This window comes from Amblyomma maculatum, chromosome 2, assembly GCF_055883805.1.
Source record: "Amblyomma maculatum isolate TAMU_Amacu chromosome 2, ASM5588380v1, whole genome shotgun sequence".
Taxonomy (NCBI): domain Eukaryota; kingdom Metazoa; phylum Arthropoda; class Arachnida; order Ixodida; family Ixodidae; genus Amblyomma; species Amblyomma maculatum.
The window spans coordinates 154,724,034-154,731,358 of NC_139345.1; the positions used below are offsets into that span (position 1 = coordinate 154,724,034).

At 44.3% G+C, this 7,325-nt stretch overlaps 1 pseudogene; it reads right to left on the reverse strand.

Moving 5' to 3' along the window:
• Positions 1-791: 791 nt before the first annotated feature.
• On the reverse strand, positions 792-2,148 carry LOC146200214 (legumain pseudogene; annotated as a pseudogene).
• Positions 2,149-7,325: the final 5,177 nt, after the last annotated feature.

Here is a 7,325-nt window from a genome sequence, read left to right on the forward strand (position 1 = left end):
GTCTGTTTAAAGTTTTCTCTGTAAAATATGTTTCTATTCTATTGCCTTTTGACACCACACAGGCAATTCCTTCCTAAGAACCATCCTGAGCGCACCTCTTTGTCAGCACAAGGATTCACACTTCCTCTTTACATTTCCACCCGTGAAACGCTTTTGTGTTTGGCATAGGGCTTCGAAGACGGGACCTTTACATTTTAGACCAGAAATGCTTGCAGAAAAGGTAACCGAAAACTTCCGTTACCTTCAAAGCGAACAAACAAATGCAACAGTATATACCCGCCTACGCGTGCTCATAAATCGGGAATTCTCCTTGAAGCAAAAGATATTATAAGGTGTATACGGTACTTCAACGTTACTGATGAAAAGAGCATTATTTAAATATTAACTGCGTGAGGTCTAACTCAACGCCAGCTGAGAGTGAGACGAAAAAATAATGCTACAGCCAACACCAGCCAATTTTATCACTTTAATAACGCAAAAACATCCGCTGTTTTAAGCATCAATCTTTAAAACGTGCTTTACCAGCATTTTGGGTGCCTAAATTATCGCCTACCTTTGTGGGCGCGAGAGCTGTGAAGTCTTCCCTCCGCCCCCCCCCCCCCCCCCAGAGTAACAAATATAAAACTCTCCAAGAGCAATCATATATGTTTACGTACTCCTCATTTGACTATAACGAGCTCAATGAAGTTCTCTGCTACTCTCTTCCTTGCTGGAAATCTAAATGAGAACCAAATATAGCCTCTGAAATATACTTTCAGCCCATTTGGCGTCAGAGAAATGAAACTGCAGGCTTTTTAGGAATGCAAATTGAAGTTTATTTTTACACAATATCTATTATAGTCGGATGAGTACACGCCATGTCCATTGCTTCGGTTATCTGGGAACTCCGATAGCCCAACTCGCACATGTTAGCGAAGACACGGAGGTGCCCGAGAGCATATGGATTCTTGGAGAGCTTGAAACAATTTTCACTGAAATACCGTACAGCCTTCTCATAACAATCAAAATTCCTGAGGCGTATTTTCCCTGACAGAAGGGATTCGGCGGCATCTGCTTTTCCGCTTGCGACGAAACTAGCAATCTCGTTAACTTTTTCTTTCAGGAAGAACCTGTTCCGGAGAGTTCGCTGGAGCTGTCGTCGCAGTGATTCCTGTGTGATGGAGTCCGTAGCCCTCGCCAACTTGTTTCGCAAAATGGCGACGGGTACATCGCGGCTAGAAACAGGATTGAGTGGTGCTTTCGGTAAAAAGATGGGCTTCGCGGTCTTATATCCCTGAAACTCGCTGACTGGAAGCTTTCCTATGCTAAGATCACCATACGCCATAACATGACTGGTGTTGGTTTCCTCCTTGACAATGCTGAACTGTTTATTCAGTGATTCCTTTCGCAGGTCTTCCCTGTCCGAGTCTTCCATCCAGTTGACGCTGTACACGTCACCCAAATATGTCTGCCTCTTGTCATCCCAGTAACAGGCGTACGAAGACTCATCGGGGTTAGCTGCAGTAGTAGCATAGACATTCACGTTTTTGGGAAGCAGGCCGTCGAACATTGAGCCCGATTCACAAGCTTCGATGTAGATGACCATCTTGGCGAACTTTCTTTGCTTGTGCATTTTCTTTATCGTCTTTACGAAGGGCTTCGCGTGCAATTCATCGTTGGGGAATGCAATGAGATCAGTTGCTCCATGGTCTGCAAAGTTCACGAAGATGTGGTCGTTGGGGCCACTGGCGATGACTTTGCCACTACCACCTTGGACTTTCTTGCCTTGAAGAATGTCGAGGAAGTTTTGAGGGGTCACTAGGTCTCCGGTGTAGTCCTTGGGAACTCCAGCGTAAACGTCTTTTCCATCCGGATGGTTGATGATGATGCCAGGCGTCGGGTTTTCAGTGGCGTTGGCAATGTCGTCGTACATCATGACCACAATTCGCTCATCAGGAATGCCGTGGTTGTGCAGCACGTGGTAACCGTGACAGATGTCTGCCTGATGCCGGTAGTTGAAGTAGCCATTTGAGCCTGCCACAAGTAGAGCCCATAGTTTCGGCTTATCGCTGTGGGTATGGGCCAGTGCGGTTGTGAGAGAAAGCAACAATATGGCTCTGAGGAGTCCCATGGTCGCCTGCAGTGTGACTGCCAGCCCGCACACTATGAGAGCCTTTTAAATGGAGCTATTGTTCACCTAGAAGCAATATCCCGACGTCTTTGTGATGAGATAAGGTAGGCGTCAAGTGTAGAAATAAGGTAGGCGTTGAAGCGAGATTTGAGTGTTATCTGTTACGAGGCCTCCGCTTGGTCAGTGATAAAGAGCTGAAGGAACATTAGCTGTAGGCTCAAAGGTCCCATGAAAGGCTGATATTTGTCACTGCCCTTTGCTCGAACATTATTTTTGCTGTGGAGAATTTAAAGACGATGAGAACGAAAAAAAAGTTGTGTTCTTTATTTACATGCGAGAAATTGTGTTATACGATAGGCTAAAAATAACGGCTTGAGGGGCTAGTTGGTGCTGCATAATACACTTCCAATATTTACCTACAGAATTCTAATAGAGTGACTCTTTGTATTGTGTACACGAACATTATTGAAAAGGCGCAGTAATATGTAGGGCAATATAGGAATAGCCTAAATAATTACATTGGTAAGGTAGTAAAGCGTTGTATTTCAGATGAAGCTGGGCGATGTTTTTTCTGGAAGTTGCGTCTCTATTTTGCACGATGTTTTTCGCCCACTGGGGCAGGCCCGCTCTAGGAATCACGCTAATAAATAATAAGAAGACACTATTATAAATAATTTTCTTTTTACTTCTTTCATATGAACCCGCGTGTACATTTTTCACATGCCCGCGTTTTGTTCTCCCTGTAATAATTATCAGATTATTTTTGCGGTAGAACACGCTGAATGTTGACTACTATAATTTGGTAGACGAAATAGAGGACGCGGTTCGGCGTGGATTCCGGTGGACATTTGGGCGATATATAATAAGCCAGACGAGGTTCCATAGACTAAGCGGCGAACGAATACTCTCAGCTGCGTGCGGGCGAAATAGAAAAATATACACTAGAGAGCTTGTAGTTAAGCGGCTGTGCCCAAAAGAATTGGGGTCAGATACAACACAAATAATCATAGAAAAAGCCGTTCAAAGACAGCGAATCATGTAGCCCGTTTTTCATAGAGAATAACAAGAAATGCCAGGACAAATGGTAAAATGTAGCTTTGCCGTCTCATGACGGTAAACCCTCTGCAGAAGGATAATAATAATAATAATATTATTAATAATAATACTTGTTTCTAGGAAAGGACAGGCGCACTATCTGTCACACTTGTGTGGACATCTGACCCTCGCCGTAAGGGAAGAGAGAAAGGTGGGAGTTAAAGCGGAAAGAGAGAAAGGGTATCGTAGTGGAGGGCTTCGGAGCAATTTCTACCACGTGGAGATCTTTAAAGTGCACTGACATCGGGGGTGGTGGTGAAGGGTTGCAGCACCTGGCCCTACCGGCTGGGACGGTAGGTCAACGCTGCTTGAGGCGGGGGCTAGCCACCCACCGATTTTTATCTGTTGTAGGCCGTCATTGCACCAGCCACTGCTTCGGTGGGGGAAGACAGCTGTTGTTTCGACGCGCGTCTTTCTCTCCATCTTCTTTTTCTTATCTTCTCTATTTTCTCTTCTGTCCGCACGAGGCAGCGGAGGTGGCTCAGCTACAGAGCCAGTAGCAGGCCCGTGCATTTTCTTTTCCTTCTTCGTACAGCCGCAACAACAACTGACATCGCACAGGACACGGACGCCACTTCCTGTGTTCTGTGCGGTCAGTGCACGTTAAAGATCAGTCAGCGTTTTCTGACTTGAGACGCCTCTTGTAACCGAGTAATTTCACCTTCACAAGTACACATGCTGAAAAACGGGAGTATAAAACATAGTGTGGTTGTAAATATGCTGCGTTATAGTAAGGGTATGATCGATAGTAGAGTAACCTTTGCAAAAACCTGCCTCATCTTTTGCTTGATTAAGTTTAAGGTGGTCCTGGCTCTATTATTGATTATTAGTAAATAGCTTATACGTAAAATATAGTAAGTTGACTGGTCTTTAGTTTTCATGTCATTAGCGTCCCCTTTCTAATGACCTTTGTTTCCCTTCTTTAATGGTTCCGGTACCATCGATGGCACGAGGCATACGTAATCTAGGTGGTCCATCAACTCGAACCGCCATTAAGGGCACAAAAATCGGCAGAACGTGACAAGGTAAGCATGCTCCAGTCCAGACTTTCGGAAGCGAGGCGAAGGTGGCTGTGGCGATGAGCTTTCAGTTGCCTTCCCCAGTCCAGCGATAAAGTAACGTGTTGTTCTCGTGAGAATACTGGCACTGTGGACTATGTATTTCAGGTTGTCTCAGTGTATGTGCATGAAAGAAACGTGCTAGCCATTTCTTTGAAGCGTTTGGACAAGAGACCTTTGTCTTTTGGAAGGAACTGCTGCTGTGCGGTTCGCAGGAAAAGGGGAAGGGTTTCCAGGTAGTGAGGGCTCTATGACGTTTTTTTTTTTTTTGTGCGCGATCTGTCTTGATTGTAGCTTGTTAAGCAAGTTGCCCTGCCTGTATATAATTTCTTATGCCTTCTATAGCATTGTCACCCATGATGATACTTTTTCTTCTCCCCTTCGCCTTCCCAATGCAGAGTAGCAGGTCAGATTTTAATCAGTCCGGCCAACGCAAACCTTTCTGTCTTTCCTTTCAATAAATGAAGCCATATATTTATATATCTCGTACGACCGGAGCTGGGGATAGTGCTACACGCGCTACAAATAAACGTTTGAACTGAGGACATACTTTACAAAATACGCCCACTCTTGTATCTGCTTGATTTAATTCTGTACTGAAAGTCTGTTGATATAGTGCTCTAGAATATTGAGCAGTGTGACGATTGGCGTCGGAGAGCATGGCTCTTTTGCAATGAAAGCCACGGACTTCCGCGAGAGGGCGCGACGTACAACAGGGGTGTTCGTCACTCGGCGTGTAGGGGCTGCGGGAGGAACCAGGTGTAGAGTGGGGCGGTACGGTTCTCTTTGGTGTTGCATTCACACACTGCGTTCGTAGTACAATACTTAATAAAAGAGCTACTTATTCTATGAGCTCAAAGTGACCAATGCTATTACTTTGCGTCTCTCTGCCGACGTCGTGCACGCTTGAGGAATTTCAGGAGCATCGCACAATGATTGAATCGCTATTTGAAAATGGTGCAACTTTTGTTCTTCCTGCAGACAGCCAGAAATCGTCCAGATGAGATATCTGTGCGCATTATCTCTAACAAAAGGTTTCGTGTTTCTATTTGCCTGTAAAAAAATAAAGGCTCTTGGCGCGATGCGCAACTTGTATTCAAGTAATTGCATGTTGAGGAAATCAGTGTACATGCGAATCTTGGTTTTAGCTTTCTGAGGACTCTTTAGGAACGCGTTATATTTGATATCTTGCGCTTATTAATCTTTATCTCATAATCTTTCTAATCGCTGTTCTTCCTTTCACCTAATCACCGCTTGCAGTAATTGACTACAGTGTGTTAAGCAAGAATATGTATTTATAAATGTACTGTCTAGGTATGAAAAAAAATCAAGCAGAGTTCATTAGTTCGGGTAAAATATGAGAAATTAAACCGCTCATAGGCGAGGAATTTTTTCACAGCATGTACTCGAGCAAGCTCTCCCTCAACAAATGATATAAATTATTGTAAAAGCACAGAACGAGAAAAACTACTACTGAACCTCGTCCTGCCAAGCGATTCTGTGTTCTCCTGCCACGCAAGAGCACGGAACGATGCGGAAAAAGACAATACATTACGAGCATTTAGAGTGAAAGAAAAGTGCATACACTTTAATATAAGGTCGAAATCCAATGTCGAAACTAACACCTTCGAGCATGTGAAGCGAAATATGAGCAATCGATTGGACATACTTGCAAGCTACTGTTCATAGAAGAAATCGGGTTACCAACACAGGATTAGAGTTTTTTCTAAGGCTTGATAACAATTACTTGCATATTACAGGTTTCTTCAGCACACAAAAAATGAACTACATCAAATGAAAACATTGTCGGGAAAAATAGGTTCTTGTCACAGCATAGCGCATTGAATTTAAATGTCTTAATTAGGCGCATGCAAAATCTTCTAGCTTATTGAGAAAACAAGGAGTATTCATAATATTAGTGCTCAGTACCCAAAGATTTTCAACCTTCTATTTCAATATTTATAGCTTTATAATAGTTCAGTTCCATGCTCCGCTTGTAACCTTTTTTTGCACAGCTTTCTTTTTCCCAGACTTTTATTTGATTCTTATGCTGGGTTGTTTAATAATTTTGCTAGCTTTCATTCAGCTCTGTTTTTCGCCTTTATTTAGCTACCTTCTCCTCTGACGTACGTTTGCTGGGACACGCGCTTTAAGCTTTTTGATCACTTTCGCGACATCCCTTTCATGGCGCCGCGCGCCCATTCGCCGACTTTTCTTGCGGCTGGAAGTGACGCACTGAAGTTAACATCGTTTACGTGTGAAATAATGCAACATACCTATCGGACTGCTTTGATAATGAAGTTAGTGACGACCAGCTTTAGTTAGCGCCGAGAGTACTTGTTTTATTACTTTCTTTATGTCGTTCTGTCTCTTTTCAAAACACGAACACTCCAAAACGAGAGATAGATGCATAAGGAATTCGAAAGCAAGTTATGCATGTGGCAAACAGCAAGGGAAGCTTACTAGTCCCAAGTCTGAATTCGTATTGTCGCCTTCAAGCTGTTTCCTTCGTAGCCCAACCCTTCCACGCTGCTTTCCGGAGGTCTTTTTGACGGGCCGGAAAGGAGAATAAATTAGATGGTTCCAAGTAGAAATCAGCCCTGTTGGCCGATATATTTATTAAATGCTGCAGCTAACAGGCGCAGACGACGCACACGCAAACAATAACGTAGAATGCGCGCGGTATCCGTACCGCCGTAGAAAGCGCATACACGGGGACCCGGACGGCTGACGCACCATTTGCTGGTGGCAGTCTCTGCGCTGCTGTGTCTCCGTCATCACAAAAGAGGCGCCATGCTCCCATGCATTCGCGGCTCGGTCGCCCAAACTACCCAATCTTCTGATGCATTATACCGTTTCTACACATAGGGGGAAACGCCGCCCGCCGAGAAAGTCACTCCGAGGATGGTCACATGTTCAACGAGGGCGAGACCGCCGGGCAGTGAGTTAAATTGATTATCCAATGCGAGCGCTTGGATTTTGCGTGTGTTTATCTGGCCGCCAGAAAGGAGAGAATACTCTGCATACTGGCGTGAAAATGCCACAGGACTATCTGTACCAAG